This window comes from Aptenodytes patagonicus, chromosome 3, assembly GCF_965638725.1.
Source record: "Aptenodytes patagonicus chromosome 3, bAptPat1.pri.cur, whole genome shotgun sequence".
Taxonomy (NCBI): Eukaryota; Metazoa; Chordata; class Aves; order Sphenisciformes; family Spheniscidae; genus Aptenodytes; species Aptenodytes patagonicus.
This window is the reverse complement of record NC_134951.1, coordinates 85,765,250-85,788,342: the sequence shown is the minus strand read 5'-3', so window position 1 is coordinate 85,788,342 and position 23,093 is coordinate 85,765,250.

Below are 23,093 nucleotides of genomic sequence, written 5' to 3'. Positions count from 1 at the left end.
AAAATAATAAGTAATTTGTGGTCTAATGAATGAATTCCAAAAATACTGCTGACTGAAATAAACACATCTAAACTATCAAGAATATTTGGAAATAATGAAAGAGTTTTTAGATGTAAGTGCTGTACTGAAGTATTGAAGAGAAAGCTGCCTTATCTCATAACTCATATGCAGTGAGTAATCTCATTGCCTCTACTAATTGAACAGCTCTACATGGTCAACAAGTTTCATTAGACAGACAAAAGGGCAAAGCAAAGGAAATGTATGTTTATCCAAGTATCAGCTAAGGAAAAATGTTAAGATGCTGAGCTTTCCTTAAAAAAAATGAAAGGAATATTCAAAGATGTCATGTGTTTGTACACGTCCAGTATCAGTATGGGGGAGAATACAATTATGCATAGTGATTGGGACTTCAAAGTTTAAGAAGCTTAACCAAAAATGAACATATATTTCTGATGCCAGGCAAGGGGCAAAACCTATTTTGTAAACACTTGTATCAGCAGGTCAGAAACTGTATGAAGAGAAACTGGGCTTTTATTGAGCCAGTGAGGGCTATATCTTTAAAATACCCAGGCACTGAACGCCGCTGAGGTCACCATAACATGTAACTGACAGTAGGATAAATTCCTCAGAGTCAAATTTGAATCTGATTTAAATCGATTTTTGAGAGACCAGGTACCTAAATCCCTATTTTTAAAATGGCCTTAAAGCTTTAATCCTGCTCTCAATTACAGCATTTTAAACTGACTTCAGAGTAGTTATTTTGGATTTACATTAGCACAAGTGAGATTAGAATCGGAGCCAGAGGCAGTTCACACTCAGTGCAGGTCTCAACAGCAGAAAGACAAGGGTTGAGGCACACTGTAGCACACTGTAGAGTGAAATAACTTAGATTTTTTGTGGATTTTCATCCTACGTATCTTAAATGATAAGATATTCTGAATGTATGTTCCTTTGCGCTTGTTCACCTAACTAAATAAAAACATTAGTTACCATCCAGAGCATATTATTTAATTTTCCACTCTGTTCTTATTAAAAAAAACCAACCAAGCTTTAATCACTTGATAGCTTGACCTAAGCTGTGTTTCTTTATGTTATTTACAGAAATTACTGCCTGGCACTTTAAAAGGAGAAGAAACCCATTGAAAGAAGTAAAGAAAGGTGAATGTAATAGTTTGTGTAGAAGCCATAGGACAAAGACATTGTAAGGTTATGAAGAATGTCATGGTATATTGAGGGCTTTCATGGGAATTAATCAAGTAACAGAAAGTTTATAAGATGCCATTGAATCTTCCCAGTTCATGGTGGGATCAATTATTTCTCTGTGCTCTCTGCTAGGTGTTGCTCTCATCTGTTCTTCAAAACCTCTTCCATGTCAAGTATTCTAGAGGTGCTTTATTTTTCACAGTATATTTTTGTTTGTCTATGGCATTTGTCACACCATTCCTTGGAGATTTTCTAACCCCACAACAGGGCTCACTTAAATGTTTAGTTAGCAGTATACTTGATACCTTATATGCTGGCTGAACCACTTGTCTCTGGAGAACTACAAAATTAAAATAAACTCCATACCCTGTTTTCCATTTTGATTCATCTGAATTGTGGCTTAATTCAGAGTTGGAAAACTGCAGAGATTACTGAGATTGTCTTTCCTAGATTATCCACCATAAAAATGGTGTTGATCCAGTTATTTCACAAGTGAGGTTCTCCCTTGCAGTATAAAGGGTTGGAGACTCATATATTCCAGCTATCTGAATTATGGCTCTAAATTACTCCATACTCAACTGAAAGTGATGGGAACCTCCTGAGGTGACCCAGCCTCTCTGAAAACTGAGGCAGCAAGATGACTGCCGCCCATGCATTATATGGGAGGACTGGCTCCCCAGCATGGTTTAGACAGACTGGTGCCATCAAACACGTGTACCCGGTGACATTAGAAATGCCTCAGGCGCCCTGCCAGGCCTCCAGCACTGCCACAGAGGGTGCAGCTCTCCCAGGGTCTCTTCTGTGGCATGTCTGCCTGGTCAAAGAGTGTGTCTCAGGTATCCCAGGACATTTCAAAGGGCACCAGAAATCTGTGTTTCAGCACTGGAATCACTCCCTAAATGTTTAGTTGCCTAAGCATTGCTTAATCCCTGGAATCCTTGTTGAATCGAGTCTCCAGTTAGTCCCTGATGGCTTGGGTCTCCCAGAGCATGGTGGGGAAAGCTGGACTGTGCTATCTGAGGAAGTCAAGGGGACTGTCAGGGGCAAGGTCTACTGTTGGTATCAAAACGCAATGAGTCTTGCACGGTATAATTTTTTCCATACACTATGTTAGCAATTTTAATTTCTTTCTAAAACTGTGGCTGTCCCTTTTCTTTGACACTGGCCACAACTTTTAAATGGCAGTTGTCTTAGATTAAAATAGCCTGGCACCTTCCTGTATTGATTGGCAGCATTTCTCTCCCAAGCCTTTGTGTGGTGCACAGCAGAGCGTGCAGAGCTGAGGCTCTACATGTAAATGTGATCATGGTGTTTGTGAGGCATCAGCCTCTAAACTCAGCAGAAGAATTGAGTCCCTCTGTGCTCCCTGACTCACTGGTTTCTGTGGGGTTTGGGTCAGGCACTAATTTTGCATCTCCTTAGTCTTCATGCCCATTACCAGGCAGGGTGACTTGACTGCTGTGCATCTATTTAATACATGCTTGCTGTATTTAATACATGGTTTCTTGCTTTGTTTTTATCATAACATGTACTTGTGGAAGCCACACATGTTCTGGGAAGGATCAAGTCTGAGGGAACTGGGGTTGTTTAGCCTGGAGAAAAGGAGGCTGAGGGGAGACCTCATCGCTCTCTACAACTCCCTGAAAGGAGGTTGTAGCGAGGTGGGTGTCGGTCTCTTCTCCCAAGTAACAAGCGATAGGATGAGAGGAAATGGCCTCAAGTTGTGCCAGGGGAGGTTTAGATTGGATGTGAGGAAAAATGTCTTTACTGAAAGAGTGGTGAAACATTGGAACAGGCTGCCCAGGGAAGTGGTGGAGTCCCCATCCCTGGAGGTATTTAAAAGACGAGTAGATGAGGCACTTAGGGACATGGTTTAGTGGGTGGTGGTGTTGGGTTTACGGTTGGACTCGATGATCTTAGAGGTCTTTTCCAACCTCAATGATTCTATGATTCTATGACTATTTCCTTGAGGCAGAAAAACAATCTGAAGAGACTTTAAATGAAGTAAGAAAAAAACACTAACAAAAAAGTATTGATTGTATCAGTCTCTGTCACTTGACTCACCAACATCTTTCTCCGGGTTTTATGTTTGTAGAAATCTGTTGAGCTTGACAGAGGTATTCCAATGTGAAATGAGAGCAATTCAGTGATGAATCAGGCCCTTGATTTACCAGTTGTTCTGTCTAAATCCCACTGTTTGGGATTTCCCATCTTCTGTATGTCTTGCTAAATGGAAAATTTGCTATCACAATGATGTTCAAGGAGTAGTTTTTGCTTTCCCTATTAATTGGATAAGCTAGGATATTGGCAGTTGTCCCAGAGGCACTGATAAAATACAGTATATGTAACATATATCATAAAGTTTGCCTGGTATGAATAAAAAGGTTGTGACTGTTTTCCTTGTTGCTTTTCCCATATGTTTTGTATTTTCTTTCTCAATATTGTGCTCTTCCTTGTTTTCTGTAGAGATATTTTTGCTAGTAGTTGTACAAGGGTAATTTAGGAAGCTATTGAAGTAATTTGGGAACATTTAGCTGAAAAAGGAAAGTGTTGTCCCAAAAAACCCTATAGAACCAGACAAAATGTCATTCAGTCATACGTTTTGTATTATATAAAATTGCATGCATCACATTTTTACAGTTGAAGAAAACAATTGGAAAAATGAGTCTATGATGGATAACAGAACTTTTCATCTATGCCTCCAACTAAGTGCACTTAGCAATCCTACTATATGATCCCAAAGTGGCTGGAAGACTTCTGAAGTTCTTGGATGAGGAAACAGCCTCATTCTGCTATTGTTCTGTAATGCAATTATACCCCAATAAGCGTGCTTGCTAATAGCAAAATCTAAAATAATAGATAAGCTAAGCATCAGTGAAATATAACAGATATTTTGATTTGAAAATCCAGGAAGCTTTATGCTCCAGTAAGGAGAAAATGCCTTAATTTCAGAGTGACAAAAGAACTGTTTCAGATTGAATCTTCCTTTCTTTTCAGTGACCTTCAACTTCCTCTTTACTGTACTGCCTAAAGGTAATGAGCATGTCAAAGAAACATGAAGATAATTCCTATATTCCCTGGAACTTAGTTTGTCCATTAATGGAGATGCATTTCTTTAAGCTCGTTGGGTTACTTCTAGGAAAGACATCTCAGCTAGCTAGTTCTACATAGCAGTTAGCCAGCTAAGCCTGAAACTCAGTGGTTCATGAAGGCAGCCCCTGTCCAGCCTACCAGCTATTGGGAATCCCCCTCTGGGACACACAACAGTCCCTACACATGGTACAGAGCTGATACCTGCTACCAATTTCACATCAGGTAGCTATTGCCTTTGAAACTCTCTCTTACCTGCATACAGCATAAAGGAAATTACCTTTTCTGCAAAAGGAGAAAACTTTCTGCCTGGTTTCTGCTGGAAACAGAAATGTTTCTTTCATTTGCCAAGAAAAAAAGGTGCACATTGTGCACACTCTATACATGCAGTAAACCTTCTTAAGTGTGTACAGTTCACATAACATCTCTTCAGGCATCAGCGTCTCTTTCATCCTGCCGAGTAATTAAGGTTACAAAGTCATCTGTGAGATGAGCAGAATAATGTGAACCTGAATATACTATTGCCTTACTACTCCAAAACCCACAATCAGGGTACTTGATATTCACTCAGAAAAGAAGCAACCTTATGATCCCAGCTTGTGTAACTGACACTGCCTTTTTTAACCTCTTTCTCCTGCTTGCACCAACAGGCTTTCACCTCCTGGTTCCTGAACACCTTGTGAGAATAGTTTCCATTCCTGGCTGGTACTGAGCTGCCTTCCTCCTCGCTCTGCCATGCCTTGAGTAGAGCATTCCCAGAGGCAGGGCTAGAAGACGGGAGTCCACCGTGCCACAGAAAACCCACCTTGAGATTGCCTCCTCTTGTACTCCAGATAGTCATTCAGAAATGTAGGGCCTGCTATGCTGCCTTCTCCATCCTTTCTGTGTTGCTCTGGTGGCAAGGGAAAACAAGATCCTATTTCCTTCCTTCGTCTTCCTAATCCTGCTTTTCTACTGTAGTCTCCCCAGGCTGGCAATGTCCTTCACCATCGCAGAGCTGGTGTGAACAGCGCTGGCACTGCTGTGTCACATACTACTCTGTCTGGGGAGCAGAGCGGAGAAGTGGGTGAAGGAGGGAGGTGGATATTCAGATCATTCATAACCACCTACCTACAACCCTACAACCAGCTGGGCACCTCCCAGGTTGAAGATCCTCACTCAGCGTAGAAGTGGGCGACTTGGCTCTTTATAAAACAAGGTTTTTAGAAGTCTGAGGAGAGTGAACACTGTGAAACCTGAAACTTAAACCTTGCACTGGCAGTCTTTGCTGCTCCCACCATGAAAGCTTATGATCCATGCACAATAGGTAAAACATATTTTGCATCAAATTTGGACATATTTTTTAACATCATATTTCACTAATAAGTACCAGGCAAAAGGAAAACTGATTATTTCACACAGTGCTAACCTGACGTACCTTCTCTCTCTGTGTACCAGTTATCTGAACCTGTCCTCTGCTGTCTCACGAGCTGTTGGTGATTACATCTAATACATTATCTTTTAAACCCAGCATGAAACTAATTACTGCCGCCCATATCTCTAGGCACCTTGGCTGCAGCTCTGATTATTCTTAGCTTTAGATCAAGAAACTCTACCGACCCCTTATTTTATAAATTCTTCATTTATAGATTTTCTCTGCACTGTGTCTGTACTTCAAGCACATCTTTTAGACAAGGAAATACAGTCAAGGACAGTTGTTTGCCCTAAGCACTAGCCTCCATTTCCCGCTTTCCCAAAATGCTTTGTAACAAAATCTGCACAAGAACTTTGTCCTCGGTGCAGCTATACCAGGAGCAATGCCAGTGACCTCAACAAATTACCTGTGGATGAATCTGATGTCAGTAAGGAAAAGGTCTTTTCTGTCTCTTTTTGGAGATTCAGTTTTGCTGACATAGATTAAGGCTTTGACCTTCCTTTTTTTGGGTACTTTACCCTATTATTTGTTTGGTGTCCATGGACAAAACCCCCTGAGTGCAAAGTATGCCTCTCTGCATTGCAGTGACAGGCTGTCTGTAAGGTCCCATGGAGCATTGTGCTCCCACGCTGTAGCAGCTCCCTGGCAGTATGAGGGGCTGGGGAAGCATCAGAGCCCTCTGCCCTGCAGCCTTCTTTGGCAGGGACCATTCTCCAAAGCTTCAGCAAACGACTGAAAAAGTAAAATACTCTCCAAGTCAGGAAGTCCTTCTTCTTTGTCCTTGTTTCTTTGACTAGATTAGAGATGAACCTTAATGCTATGCATGAAGTGAGACCGAAGGTAATGCAAGGCAGATATCTGAGGTGTTTTGCCTAGGCTAGGTTACAATGCACCAAGAGGAATGATATTTCGACACTTGTGGGGTCCAATGTATTTCATCCTAGGCCCTTTAAAGTCCTGTCTCATTAAATCTGAGTCATTAACACTTTTTTAAGACCTTGTGAAGAATAGGAGAGGTACCAGAAGATGGTTGAAAGGTAAACAGTGCGTGTCTTTTGAAAGGGGTAGGGTCAGGATGACCTCAGGGATTACAGACCTGGCAGTTCAGTTGATAATCTGGTAATCAGCAAGATAATCTGTACGCCCTTGTAAGAAAGAAAAAATGTGTAGGATTTGGTGTAGATTTATCAAGGGGAAATTTTGTCACGCTGATCTGATTTCCTGCTGCAGCAGGGCTTGGGGCTTTGCAGATAGAGGGGAGGCACCATTGTCTTTTATCTCAGCTTAGAAAGGCTTTTGCAGTATATCACACACATTCTCATAAGCAAATTGGGAAAACAGGGTATAGGAGGGGTGAAAAAAAGATTGGGAAAGCTTCCATTGGGCCAGAAATGGAAGGACAAACTGAAGTGGGTAGAGTCTTTCTTGTTGGTGGTGCTATTTGGTGCTTTTGTTAATGCCCTGAACAACAGATTACAGCCCGGTCATTCAGCAAGGCACTGGAGGGCAGATTTAGATGTCAGAATGAGAAAGCGTGTTAAGAGTCATCAACTGTGTAGAAGGCTGCTGCAGGATGGGATGGGATAATGAATCTAGAAATCCATCAGGAGTAGGACAAGAAGTAATAAGTTTAAGGGTGATGCAGATTAGATAGCAGGAAAAGCTTTCCAGGAATGGGAATAGTGAGACCATAGAACAACTTGCCCAGCGAGGCAATGCAGTGCACGTCTTGGGAAGTTTACCAACAAACTTTACTTGGGCTCCCTGCTCCTCCTTTTTTTTCCCTCTTCCTTCCTTCATTTTATTTTTCCTTCCCTTTCCTCCCTCCCATCTTGCAGGAGTAGATGGCAGCTTCAGGTCTCTTCCAGCTCAGTGACAGTATACAAGCCCAGAGGTGCTGAAGGTAACTATTACTTTCAAGAGTGGGAGGAAGTGAGAGGGATTTAAGTGCAAGTTATGGATACATCTGACAGGTATAGTCACCCTGAGGGGACTAGGAAAAGGCATTTAATTTTCAATTACCAACAACAGCCTTGCCCTACAGAGAAACACACAAGCCCATCTCGAAACTCACCATTTAATTGCTTTGAGCTATCCATCCAGCGCTGCCTTTCACCTCCACAGTCTCCGAGGGTGCCCCTGCCTCACACATGCATTCAGGCTCCCAGATGTTACGTACAGCAGTGAAGTACGATGCCAGGGTGACTTAGGGCGATCTCTTTTCTGATGTCCCAATGAAGGCAGGGCCCCTGGGACTCCCTAGCTTCCTTTCTCGCAGCTGTAGCAATCTCTATTGCTCTCGGCTGTGGGCAAGTAACACCCAGGTAGACACACCTACCCAGCCCATGGGCAAGTCTCCCTCTGGAGGAGCTCAGCACTGCCATCCCTCTGTGCGTCGTGGGTTACCCAGGGAGCCCCTTGCTGCCTCCCCTCCGCCACAGCCTGGGATCCTAGGGACCAGGGGGCATGCACTGCCCTTCCTCACGCTAAGAGCAAGGGGAGGTTTGGCCCATCTGAGAGCATTTTCTTTTTGCAAATGTTCTGCTTCAGAGATAGTGATTTCCAGCTCCTTTGGGACAGTCACGAGTCCCATAGCAGAGGAAGTAACAACTGGCAGAAAAGACAAACAGAGCCACCCCACTTCACATGCTTCCAACCATGCCCTGCTGTGACTTGTTGCTATGGGACCGCAGGAAGCTGCAGTACCACCCTGACAATGTTACACCATAGGATACCGTTTGTATTTCTTCTGACAAAATATTTTGTGTTCCCCTTCCCCTGAGTCTCAGCACAGGAAACTTGGCATAGCGTTACAAAAGATTGTCAGGAACAGATTTGTTTCTTACTCTTTGGAGAAGGCATGAGCCACCTAGCTAAAATGCACTTTACACCACATTGCAAAAAAAGCCAACGCAAAACTTGCCAAAGCATATTCAAATCTGGCTTTATTTTCCATCTCTGCTATTTCCTATGGATGAAATCATGCTTTTAATGCCCTGGGTGGGGATGGTTCTGAGATGCATGAGCCCCAAAGATGCTCAGGGAACAAACTTTGATTCCTGAAAGTGCAGAGCCCAAGGACCCTATAGAGTAAGTGGCCAGGCCACAAGTTCGATTCACTGATTTGCTATAGGTCAGAGAGAAGCTAATTGTGTGACACCGTGCAGGATGTATCATCATTACCATTATTCATGTTTATTGTGCTAGTGTCTTAAGACCAGCCATGGATGGATCCTTGTTGTACAAGATTAGCTGACAGTCCCTGACCCATGGAAGTTACAGTTCAATAACCAGAGAAAGAGTTGGGAAAACCATCTAACACACGCAAGCAGAAACATTCATGCATCATATTGATCTCAGAGTGCTTTGTTTTATTTCTGTCTCTGTGTGTGTAGGTTTAAATAAGCACGGGTAAGATAAATGGAAAAATGAATGCAGGATAGATGAGAGAGAGCAGATGAGACAAGAGCAAGAGGGACAAAATATACATTTTAAAAAAAAGAATTTCTCTTTGACCCAGAAACCCTATGTTTTTGCCAGGTCTAGAATCCAATCCACATGTTTGCACACACGTTCTGCAGTCACAGCCCCATCCACCTGGGGAGGGCTTGAGGAATTTGTTGCGTGAGAGATGCAGGTTGTCTGTCAGCCATGCAGGTTTATAAGTTGTTCTGCCTGTTTATGTCTTTCATCCAGCTACAGGAACACAGCTCCTAGTTTGATTTCTATTACTGGCAAGTATCCATCCACCAGTCCCATCTGTTATGCTTAGCCCGCCTGACACACGCAGCAGACTCGGTCCCGAGGGCAGGCTGACAAGGGGCTGGTGCACACTTGCATTTCCTACCAGTGACTGAAATGTATATACTGGCATTTTCTGCAGATGGAAAATGGGAGAGTACCCAAATGTCAGGGAGAGGTTTGACGTCAATAATTCTAAAAGTCAATACTTTATAGACAAGATGGCAGCCCCATTTGGACCCTTTTATACTTCTACTACTAATCCTGCCTCCTACCATCATGTCCAGGAACTGTTGGGGTATTTCCAAGTTCTCTTCTCTGCCATCTGAGGATGTTCAGTGAGTTTCCTCCTTTCTACTTTTTGCGTGCGAAGGACATGACAGCAATCCACATGGGTATTCAGCAGCTTTGATTTTTCATCAGATTTCAGCTTCCCTCTGCTTGGACAATTCAGTTTCTCATGACCCTTCCTTCCAGATCAGCTACCAGTATCCTTTACATGGCAATTTGTTTATATAGAAGATTTATTTCTGCCCCTTAGATTGCTTGTGAAGAGGTGGTGCCCAGTCCTCCCACACTGTCTTTAACCATTGCATAACCAGCAGTGTCTTGAAGTGCTGCAAGTGACCTGGAGAAGTCACCTCAGCTGGTAAGAGCGCTGCTACTGAGACCTGAGAAATGTGACATCTAACTGTTGCAGTTGTATAAGGGCAGTACTAGGGGGCTTGATAATAGACCAACAAGCAGGAAATTGACATCTGTCATCAGCTGCGGTCTGCACAAGATACTCAAAGTATTGTGTGGAGGAAACTGAGTGGATTGGGCAATATCCAAATATAATATCCAATGGTATGGCACTAACTGAATAGAGGTATCACTAGTGATTGTAACATTCATATGCGCTAAACGTATGGATATTTAGCCAATTAAAACAAAGTAAAGTAAGTGCATGATAGAAGACGGCAAGCAAGGAGAACACATGATGTCATGTAGAGAAGAAAGATTAAAAATACATGTAAAGGAAAGCCTCACTTTGAACATAGGTTGCTGGACAGCTAGGCCCCACCCTGTGCTGTCCGATTGCTGACGCAAAGTATGCCTGTAGCTTCTTCCCTTTGTGCCTTGGTATGGAAACCTGCCGATGAACCCGGTGTGCAGCTGAACTGTGCAGTTTGTGGAGGCCAAGTCCTGGGTTAAGATTAGGAACACCCTCTGCAATAGCTGACTGTGGTAAGGATGGAGCAGCCCCAGCACGGAGTGCCGCACAAGGGGCACCCTGTGCTGCCCGCAGACCCCTGACCCTCACGCTTTGGAAAAGGCTGCCCAGAGCCCAAAGGCTGTCAGACCTGCCAGCCGAAACCTTTTGAGAACCCCCAGCTTTTGCTTCCACCCTTGTAACTCTGTGCATGGCCAGCTTCATAGATCCATCTGCTGTGGATGGGCAGGAAACCCTGCCTTCTCAGGCAGACTCTGATGTTCTGTTATTAAACCAGCTGTGAACTGATTTCCACACTGGATCATCTCAGCAGTGTAGCAGACGTGCACGCAGCTTCTAGTAAGGCTGCAGCTAAATGACCCCTTATATCCATGTAGCAGGTTTTCCTTCCCATAGTCAGTGTAATGCAGTTTTCCTGGTAAGATTTGGCACCTGATAGCAGCTCTGAACAGCAGTTCCCCTCTGTGGCAGACTAGCAGGACTATATCCCTGGTTCCACATAAAAATTTGCACAGCTCATTGTATTAATCAGTTTTCTGCAGGTCATGGCTCCTTCCACACCTTTTCACTTGTCACACAGGAAAACATATGGCTCTTACTCATTACTGCTTTGTATTTTCCAAATTCATGTATGGATCCCATTGCCACACCACTTGCAAGCTGTTACTTATTAAAGCAGTGAGACCCAGGTGTTTCTTCCCTCTTTGTGCCAGTGTAGGCAAACAAACTGTGCAGAGATGGAGTCCATCTCATGCTTCGCTGCATTCTTGCCCATAAGCTCCATGCACATGTGCAACAAGCTTGCTGACTAGAGGAAAAAATCACCCTTCTTGTGAGTGAGTTCTGCAAGGTAATTAAAGCTGGTCACATGAACATTAAAAACATCCTGCGGTTCTGCATCTCTCTAATTAGTGGCTGGTGGACAATCGCAGAGGAAGGAGTCAATGACCCCGTGTCTTCTCAAGGCACTGTGCCTCCAGAAAAGCCTGGCAAGTGAGGAATAACCAAAGGAGAGCAAGATATCATCCACAGGAACACCGGGCAGAAGTACCCATGTTGCTCTGTCATCTCCGCTCTTCGCAGATCATTGGGTTCAGTAGGTTTTCAAGGCTACAGTTCTTCTTTTCTTTGCCAGGGGGAAATCCCCTCTTTGCTGAAGGAAATATGTGGCAGCAGTGGTTCAGGATGAAATCTGTGGGATTTAATGTGCTTTGCCTTTCTCATGGGCTCCCTAAGGCCCAAAACAGTGACTGTCTTGAGAAAACCATCAAAGCCTGCAGTGCTGCATCGAAAGTGCCAATTAAGCAGCATAGTGAGAGGGAAGTGGGAATACACTTGGGAAAAGGGCTGTTGAGAAGGATGCAAGATGAAATGGGTTATGTCTCTGCCAGCCTTTAGTGGTTCCAACCCAAATGTCACATTTTGTCCATTCTGAACAGGATGTACCACAGGGAAGGAAACCCAGCTCTAATGGCTGATACATATTTTCTACGGTTTCACAAGGTATTTTGCCTCAGTTGGTCTGGTTTTTATACAATAGCCCGTCTAATGGAGTCATTCTGTTGTCCTTCCCAACATTTCTGAAGTACAGCATGTGTTGATTATCTCAGTTGAATGAATCTGAGTTAATTTATAAGTTGCTTTGTTTTGACATATATTTTTTTTCATTTCTTTGTTCCTCCCTTCTCTGTCTAAAGCACACAAAATTGTTTGTAGAGGGAAAAACATATAAACAGTGTGATTCAGTACAATAAAGAACAGCTTGTTAAAAATGTGCTTTTGGTGTATCTGGAACCCAAGCTTTTCCTCTTTCTATCACGCCTTGGTACAGAAAGCATTAGCTGAGGTTGCTCTGGGACTTCCACTGTAAAACCCTCTTTTCTTCTGCCTGTGAAAGCCTGAAAAATTCCTCTTTTCAGTTGAAATTACGTGTGTTTTCTTTTAAGCCAAAGACAACATTTGTCAAAAGTTTGAATCAAACTCATACACCTATTTTTTAGTTTACAGAAACAAATCTTTTTGCAATGATTAGCCATGTCATGGAAAATCTCTTCATTCTTTTTTTCCTTTCTTCTTTTTATCCAGCTCAAAGGAAGGCAATGAGAGCTTTGTTATCTTTCCACTGAAACAGAATCAAATTCCATCCCTTCAGCTGAAAAACTGCATGTGACTCATTCTTATAAGCCAGGCCAACCTGCCAATGCAGACTGCCATCAAAGTTGACTTTAACTCATCAAGAGTTGAAGCAACTGAACATCTGTTTAGTACGCACACAGAAGTACACATTCACTGAACGTCAGCCTACATGTCTGGGGCTACACACTGACATAAATACATCTAATGAATGTTAATTATGAGGTAGTGTTTCATTCTGGAGATCTATCACTGCATAAGCTTCCGTAAAAGAGTACAATTGTCTCGGCATTGAGGCTGATATGTTTGGGCCTGCTTCTACAGCTTCGCTTGCCCAGGCAAACTGCAGAAGCAAGAATGCTTTGAATAAAAAAGTCAAAGCCGACATGCTTTGAATAACAAATAAATAATGGCATGCAGGTAGGGATGCAGTTCTGACGAGCAGCTTAGGAATCACCCAGCTGCTGGGAATGGTTTGCATGGAGGGGAGAGACGCAGCGCTGAAGCTGAGGGCAAATCTCGGGGCTGGGGAGGGAGAAACGGGGGCCCTGGAGCCTCCACCAGCCCTTGCGTCTCCTGTCTCCCCACGCCCCAGGTGTTCTTCCTTCCCAGGCAGCAGGACAGAGTGAGGTATTTGCCCTGAGCCACAGCGACAGGGTGTGGGGAGTGAGGGTGGATGGACAGAGGTGGATGGGGCGGTAGATGGAGTGACCATGGGCTCAGAGGCTGCCCTGTGGTCGTGGCACTGCCTCTGGGTGTGGGTACGGTCGTGCCTCCTCGCCATGCCCGTCCCCTCTCCCTCTGCAGCACTTGCCAAGAGGATGCTCCGCAGAGGCTGCATCCATCGCTTGGGCAGGGCTGGATACACAGGCCATGGGGAGCTGCGCTTCAGTGAAGACAGACATTTCATCTGGACCCCTGACGGCAGGAGCCAGCAGGGCTGGTGGCCACAGCTGGAGAGAGCGGGGCTACACGGGCAGGGGCAGACGGGCGGCAGCTTACCAGGCAGAGGTTAACGGCAGCTTGGCTGGGCTGGGGAGAGGAGAGTGGGGCTCCCTTTGCTGCAGAGTGGGGATCACAGGTTTTCTTTGTGGGAGAGAAGACTGGTTACATGTCAGATCTGGAGGGGGAGGCTAGAGGCTGGGGTACAGAGCATCAGGACAGGCCAGAGCAGGCAGCAGATGTAAGGACCGGAGGAAGGGATGAATGCATATAGAAAAGAAAGGCGAACATGAACTAAAAATATTACAAACCACTGGTACAGAGAAAGTATTTCAGGGCTTTCTGTTCTTTCTTTTTATAGCAAAAAGGAAAAGGGGACAGACTCTGGAAATAACAGGCCACATATTCCTGATGAAGGAATACATTTCCAGCCACAGCCTAATGAAACATGTGAATGTGCTGCTGCAGGAGCTCCCAAAGGTCAGGGGTACTGCAGGATTCAAACAGGGGCTAGACTTTTGCCCAGCAGCCAAGGTGGTTCATGGGGAACTTCTGGCCTGTTAAGGAGCAGACATTTCAGAAATTTCACAGAAAAGCTTACTGTCATGAGATTTTAATCTAAATTTGCAGACGCAAGAGACTGAGGTGCTTTATAGATACATTTTGAAAGAACATCTGATGTTTGGATGCTTATGTATATATAGCACCCTCCAGCTGGGGCTTTGCTCTTCTCCAGCAGAACCACTAGGATGAGGAACAGCTTTCACCACTGCAGATATTGGAGGGAAGCAAACACGATCAGATTCATCAAGCTGTTCCCTTAGCACAGCATGAACTTTAGCTTTAGAGTTTCTGAGAAGAGAATTGATCAGTCAAGTTTCTTGAAGATAGAAACCCTTAGGTAATTAGGAAGATGGCATTATTCAGAAGCCTTTGCTTTTAGTACTCTTTACTAAACAGTTGGGTTTGGGTAATTATAGTCCCTGGGGGATAGGTTTCAGTGACTGACAGCCCCCAGGGATGCTCAGGCCTTATCCTCCCAGCTGCACAGAGAAGTGAAACTGCACACAGAAGCAGTTTTTGTTTGGATTTACAGCAGCAGGGATTGGTGTGTGTGTGCATGTGTGTATGTCTGTGTTTTTTTTCAGGTTTAACAGTTCCAAACATAAGAGATAGGTTGTGTGCACAACATTTCCCTTACATCAGCACCAACACCACTTTTGGAGTCTATGAGCAATTAATGTACTGTGAATTTTTAACTCCTTTCTTACTGATAAGCTGCTCTGAAAACTCACCAAGCCAAGTGCAAAATCCGTTAACCTATATGTACCATGAGTACAGAATATGAACAAAAGGACAGGCTTTTATTCACCTGTTTAAAGGAAGGAAAAGCATTTGCCAAAATTAATGGATGTATGCAATTATGCAAGACTCCTGTATATGAGAAAATCTGGAACTACTTAGCAATAACGTCTTTCTCAGCACAGTACATGCGGCTGGAAATAAAGTATTAGTGGATGCTGCTGCTCTGCAGTTTACTACAAAGATTTTTCATTTGGGGCAGAACCAGCTACACTTCTTGTTCTGAATAGCGCAAGGTATTTCAGTATTTCTGGAATTTTCCACATCCTTTTTCTGTGAAAGACCTGGGAGTTTCCACATATTCTCTGTGGAGTTATTTGGTGTTATTCTTTTTCTTTTTAATTCAGTCTGAATTCTGAATTTCCTGGATTCCAATTGTCTTTCTGATACAAGATATTACCCATCAGGTTACTGATGTGTATATCTAACCTGAACACCAAACTAAGAAAGAGGATTGATTGGATTAGCAGCTGTTCATTAGACTTTCTCTTCTCATTTTAAACTAACATCTGTGTTTTCTTATTTAAGATTTTATGATATCAGAAACAGCGCAGGGTAATTTCTTACCATGAAGAAGTTTTAGATGGATGGATTACAATTAATTGTGAGCTGCCTCTGGAGCCATTTTGAGATTTTTGATTTTAGGCTAAACTATCTGATTAAACAGTCATCAAAGTGAGAACCAAGGACACAGATTTGTAAAACAAAGGCCAAAAATGCCTCAGAAACTAAGTCTGTGGAGAGGTGGACTTTTGCTTGTGGAGGTGCCTCGCAGGCTTTTGTTATGTACAGGCATGGCATAGGGATGCATCACGCAGTGGTAGCTCTGATCAAAGAAGCTTAAGCCCTGGGAAAATTCCAGCCACCTGAGTAAACTATATTAGCTTTAGCAAAGCAACTGGCTGTGAGGGCATTATTGTGCTGTGTGAATGCACTCCAAAGATGCACCCTGAGACAGCATGGAGATGGGGAAGGTGAGGCTTAACATTTTAAGGGAATGAGGAATTTGATCTGAAGATGAGTATTTAAGGTGAAATACTCTTTCAGCAATTAGGATGAAAGACAGCCGTCACACATCCAGCCTTACACAGGTGCAAACCCTTCAGTCCATACATGGGGACCACATGCAGGTTTCTCTCTCTCCACGATCTCCCTGCTTCACGCAGGCAGCCTCCCTTCCCTGCACCGCAGAACATAAAACTCTTCCCACCCAAGACAATTTTGTCAGATTAACAGCCATCAGTACTGCCCAACCAAATGCCTCGGTACTCCCTGTAGCACCTCCTGACCACGTAACAGGAATGATGTATTATAGAAAGCTGCTGATGAGCCCAGGGACTTGCATATGCTCAGTGCTCAGCTTCCCACAATACCATTTTCTCTGCATCCATTTATCCCTTAATTAGTGTGATGCCACATAAAAGTCCATACTCTCCCACATTTTCTCTCCTCATTGAAGATGTTCCCAGTGTATTTAAGTCCTTCTTACAAACACAGCACAGAAATGCTTGTTTGCATTTGCTCCACTTGAATGGTATAAACACGAACAAGGGATGCTGGTTTGAAGCCAGGGCAGCAAAGGAGCAGGAATGGATGCTGTAGCAAATGGTCAGTAGCCTTTAGGCTTACAAACACGTGGCAGTTATTTGAACCTGACGGTTTCTGACTTTCTGAGGCCATCAAACACTAGGGTCATATTATGATGCAGGTCTAGCTACAGAAATTTTGTATGCATATGATGGTTCCTTATGATGATGTGTATGGTGATGCATACTGTGGTGCTCAGAGGGCATGACTGTAGTCATTTGAACCACCAGAAAAGGCAAAGGACATCAGGAAAGAGGCAAAACAAGCTAGCAGGAGGTACTGTGTGGGCGGAGGATAGGTAGCATGCATAGCCCCTCATGGGCGGTAGCACATGAAACAGAGCAGTGTGTACCTGTGCAGGTACACCACAGCCTGGCTGCTCACACGCATGGACAAGCAGCAAGAAAGGTGCTTCCAAACTGAAGAGAGACATGAAGTGGCAGTCTGAGTTTCAGTCAGCTCGACCTTGCCCACTGAAGCTCACAGCCAAGACCAGAGCAGACACTGTGACATGCCATGGGGTGGGAGCAAAGCTGTGCCCTTTTTGGCTTTACGTTGCCAGCCAGAGGGTGTGTGAGGGCTCGTGCCATTGTGGAAGGTGGTCGTGCTCAGCCAAAATAGGCCTTGAGTGTTAGTGACCCACAGCCACCTTATGTGTAAAATTAAGTTTCTTTTGTCAAAACTTCCTAGTGCAGGGGAGGCTGGAGAGGAGGCAAGCAGTGAGGTAAGGGGGGCGGGGGAGAGAAAGAAAGAGAAAGGACAGTGCAGGAGAGAAAAAAAAGAAACAGAAACTGGGTAATCACCCAGGATACATGGGGGGAGAGAGAGGCAGTCTCAGAAGTAGAGTCCCACCAGGTCTGCCTGGTGTCTTAGCTGCCATCTGAACCCACAGCTGGATCCTCTCTCCCCTAAGCAGAAGAGATCAGCTCCACCTCCATGCCAGCGTTTTTCCCTAGGTCAGGAGAAAAGAAGGATTAATTTTTCAGCTGCCAAGCCCTGCCTGAGTTTTTTAGCTGCTGTGATTGCCATGAGGCACGGAGGCAAGTGCTCAAGCCTGCTCCTGTTCCAGGGAAGCTCCCACTGCTGAGATGACCCAAGGCTACATGATGCGTAAGCTTTGAGGAAGCCCAGTGGATCTCCCTGATGAGTAATTTTGTTCATTTGTTTGTACAGATGCTAGCAAACACCTTAAAACCTCAGTGTGGGATCTCTGGTTGCTGCGCTGTCTGGTTTAAGAGGCTTCCCCATTTGCATGTAATTTGGTTGTTTGCCTCTGGTTTTCTGTAACCACCCTTTCAGCTGATCCCACATCTACAACAAACAACCTGTACTAGACCAGTGAAAGTTAAGCTCCTAACAATGTTGTACAGCTTGTTGGGAATGTATTGCCCCACAGGAATTTGATGTCCCATTTCAGAATATTGATGCTGAAATGTAGGAATTTTCCTCTGAACAATTATTCCAAGTCTCACCTGACTCTTATTGATAGTGTCTGAGATCTAAACCACTGAAAAATGTTATCCATCCCACCACACAGACAGTGTTTCTACTGCCTGTGTTAAAAGATTTAGTAATGATGGTCAAAACGGAAGCAGCTGCCTTAGCGTTTGCTCATGGCCCAGTCACCACTAGGAGGTGGAAGAAACTTTCCTGCTATAAACCGCATGCTGAGCCTAGATGCACTTAACAGGACTACCAGGACGTCTTCAGGACTCAAATCACTTGTGAACCATCACCAAAAGTGATGCAATTTATGTATTACTGCTCGTGTGGAAAATGGCTCTAAAAATGTCATTTTTGGGGTTGTCTTTTTGTCAGTGGTTCGGTTTTCAGACAGTTCTTAAGCATTCTGGGGGCCACCCTGTGCATGGCTCCCAGAGGTGGAGTGAGACCACAGTGCACGAAAAGCAGATGTCTCCAGCTCATTCAGGCATGCAACACAACAGGCAGGACCGATACCTCTCCAGCCAAAGTGGGCAATCTTGTTTCACCCATCAGAAGATGGACCAGAAATTTATCCCATGACACTGATTCTTCCTTAGGCTATTGAATCGTGGTGTCTACATACTCTAGTGAACAGTGGATTAAAATGTAGAAGATCAATAAATACAGTGATTTCAACTGACATGGAGACCTGGATAGTGTTCAAAGGATTTTGAAGGACAAACATCTATACATTGAAAGACATACTGGGCAAGAAAAACAAGGGTTTTACTAAATGGACTATAACACTTTGTCCTTGCAGCAAATTATGGGAACTGTGAAATTAATTTAAAAGACAGTATTTTCCCTATCTGGATTAAAGCTGCACTATCTCTGTCACCTTCCCTCATCAGCTTTTTGAGAAGCAAGGAGTTTCTTGTTAATTAAACCCTGGAGGTGTGAGTTTCCAAGAACCACATACGCAATTATCTTAAGCATGCTACACTACATGTCCTAGCCCCCAGCCAACTCATCTGCGTATCTAAATGCCATTTTCTGTCCCTCCTGTATAAAACCAGGCCTGGCCAGGCAGAAGCAGGAGAGGAGGGGTGCTGTTAAAGCGATCTCTCTCAGCCCATCCATATGAGAACAGCTGCTGGTGTGGGTGCTGGTGGTGGAGGGGAGGCAGCAGTGAGGCTGGCCTGCAAGCCGCAGGGCTCACAGAAGGAATTTGATTTTGCAGATGGTGGTCTGGGCCATTATCCTTCTCTCTGGTCACCATCCTGGAGCCCCTTGAGGGCTCATGTGGAGCAGCTGCAGGGCCGCAGCCTCTCTGTGATGTATGCAGGCACCAGTGCAAGCTGGTGGGATGGGGAAGGAAGATGCAGAGCTGTGGCCCAGCACCAGCAATGCCTGGCAGTGCTTCAGGGAGCAGCAAGGAAGCGGGCGAAAGCCCCTGGAGAGTCCCTGCAGGGCGTGGGTGTTCCTCCCAGCGGTCCTGCTGTGAGACATTGGGGTACGGGGGATCCCGATGCCGGGGCAATGGCCTGCCACACACAGGAGGCAATTCCAATAGCCATGAGAAGCACCACACAGCTAAAGTTTAGCTGTCCTAACCCCCCTTTTCTAGATGCTCAGTGCTATAAGTGCTCTGCCACCACGGTCCCACTCATGCCCTGCCTTAACGCTGTTTGCACAGTGCCCTGCATTTTACTGGGGCGCCCATGCCTGCTTATGCCCCACCCGTGCTTGCTGCTGGCTCCCCTGCAGCCAGACTTGCTTTCACCTCCTCAAAGCACAGCCCCATCTCCTGCCACCACCAGCCACTAAGTGAATCTGCTAGAGCCAAGCTCTACTTCTTTGGAGGGTCCTTCCTGTCCCGTGATGACTATGGGAGCAGCAGCTCCTCCTGTGTGCCTCATGCCCCACAAATGTTGTCCTTTTCCTCTTCAAAAAGATTTTTTTTCTCCCAAAGTCTTTCTTTATTCTCTTTGATACTATTTATCCACTTATTCTGTGTTTGGAGGAGGAGACAGCAGAGGAATACATTTGAAAGTCTGTGCCGTGTTACGAGCTAGATCCAAAGCATACAAGAAATGCCCTCTTCACTTTCCATCATTGCATGAAATCTCCCCTAAAATTTTTTAGGAAGCATTTAGTACTTCCCGTTTTAGTATTTTAGCGTGGTACAAAGACCTTTAGCACCACTTAACTAGAAAAAAAGTGAATCAATCTCTGTGGGAATCATCTTTCTCTGCCTTGTTCCTCCTATCTCCTTGAGTTTCTACACCATAAAATAGTCTCCCTTGATATGCTTCAGATTCCACACACCAATTCCTCTCCACCATGTTTCAGACAGAAGAAAGGACTCCACATGCTAAGTTTTAAACTTAAATACTCTCTTGAGCACAGGCAAAGTTGCCATTCTGGTTTTTGCTATATGGAACTGTAGTTAAGTGTGATTGCGCATATATATTTCCTGTGTCGTTGTTATGCAAAACTTCAGGAGAAAAGTTTTGCTCTTCTTTTTGTCAATTTTCAAGTCCATTCTAGCATCTAAATTGATGAAAAACCTGATTTGATTCAAATAAGATTGACTTGAGTTGGGATCAAGATTATTAACACCATAGACTGTTTCATCTCTTCAGGGACGAAAGCAGTTTTCATTTACCTTAGCATCAGTTCAGTCTACTGAAGAAAGATTTTTTTAAAAAAATTTATCTTGCTGCTTCTCTGTTCTGGGTCTTGTTATAACTCTTGTGGTCCAGACTACAGAGAAGCACAAAATCCCTTCACCTTTTCCAATGCTGTCAGTCTCTCACCGTTACTGCTTTTCTGCGCAGACTCCCACAGATTCTGGTCTTTACTGTAAAGGTGCCTTGTTAGATGTTGTGCACATAAGGCACTGTACACATCAGCAGTGTGTACATCAGCAGACACATCTGACCATTAACTTGATAAAACCCTCCAAAAGAACAGTGCATAGTATTTAAATAAAACTGTGCTGCAATAGAGCAGTTCCAGCGAGAGATGGCTGTCTTTTGGCCTTGTATCTGTATGTGCTTGTGTACATCAGCAGCTCCAGCTACTGAAGTGAGTAGTGATAAAAGATTTATTTTGAGACAGTATATTACCTTGAATAGCATCACAGTCCTGGGTACCAGTGACAAATGAATAATGGAAATACTTTTTCTGCCAATAGCCTGTGTATTTGTCTATTGCAGCTCCTGCCAACAAGTTTCTGAACTAGTGTTTGCGTATCCAGGGCATGAATCTCCATAGAGTATGAATAGATATTATTTACTGTGGGTTGTTTTTCAGATGCAATGCATTTTTATACTTTTATTTCTTAAACCGTATTTCTCAGAAACCAGAAAGCAAGCAAGCAGTCTTTCATTTGATTTCTAAAATGATGAATGCAGAGTGGCAAAGCTGATCAGTCCACAGTAAATCTTCTTTTGCATTTAGAACTTAATATGCTTACACAAGTGGTCTGCCCCTTTTGTATGCAAACTGGCAGCTAACTTGCATGCAAGAAGGAAGTAACTGCTGTTTCAGAGAGGCTACATGTACAGTTTTGTGCCGGTAAACTTTTGTATGGATCCTTTCTCACCCAGTGTTTGCACTGAATGAAGATCAAAAGGTAAATTACTTTAATTAAATACCAGACATAGATATTCTGGGGTGCTGTAGGAGTTTAACCCCTATCACCGCTACTGACCAGTATCTGTGCAGTATCTGCACTGTCTGCCGCATAACCTGGCTGTGGCTACATCCCTTCCTGAGGCCTGGATCATAAGGTGGAGGCAGAAGGGAAAAGATTAAGACCAACTGAACCTTGGCGTATTTCCCATCTCTTTCTGAAGAGATTTGTGCCTTGGAGGAAAGAAGGGACAAGTGGTCCTTACTTGAGGGGACGGACCTTGGCAAGGCCAAAGAACAGGTTTGGGAAGCCACTGTGCCCCATGCCCCATCCTGTGCAGTCTGCACAAGAACTGCCTGCACTTCAGTCCTTGATAATTGAGACAGACAGAGACAGGATTTTTAGAAATGAGTCTGACATATCACATTCCCTCAGCAATGGCCAATGCCAAGTCACATTGACTTCTGCTGTTTCCCTCCCAGCCTGGACCTTATCCCAAGGTTATCTCAAGGTTGGAAGGGACCATGCTCCTCACTTCTCCTAGCCTGAAGAGCTGATCTCTGTTCATGTTTGTTTGTGAAATTACTTCCTCCCTGATTATAGCTGTCCTCTTGGAAGGATGCCATATTTATTTTCATTGAAAATTTTTGGCTAAAAATCACCATATTGTTTGGGCTCCTGCATTCATTGCTAGTTATCGGTTTGTGTTGTATATCCCTTGATGACTTCACCTCTGGCTTCCAAACCTGCAACACTGCCTTTCTGCTTCCTTCCCTTTGACCATCGGCTTCTAGTTTCTGGTCCATTTCAATCACCCTCTGTCCCTTCCCCAGAGTCCACCCTGAGGCCCCATCATTTTCACTCCTCCAACCAAATCCCAAAACAGACCAGAAGCAGCTCCACAGGAAAGAGGCCACAGGCCACCCCACAGGGATGGAGTGGGCAAGTGGCTGTCACTGAGCAGAAATCTTACCCTGCATGGTCAGGCAGTGCTATGGTCTGGTGAGGAGAAGCCACATGAAAAGTTGTGTTAAAATCTCATCCTAACCAAGGCTGCCTGCAGCACACAAGTCTTGACTCCTCTCAAAAGCTTTTATTACACATTTCTTCATTACTGGGAGAGTTGCTAGGTCAGGGGATCATGAGACATCTGCTTTACTTGCCTAGATCTGCAGAGCTTTCCAGACTGCTGTGCAGCTGTATTGTGTCACTCACGTCCCCAGCATTTTTTTTCTGTATGAATTTTGATTACACAAAAAACAGCACACTACTTAAAAGAAAAACATTGATGAAAAAAGAAACCAGAGCATCAGTGGAGCTGACTGTACCGCACATTGATT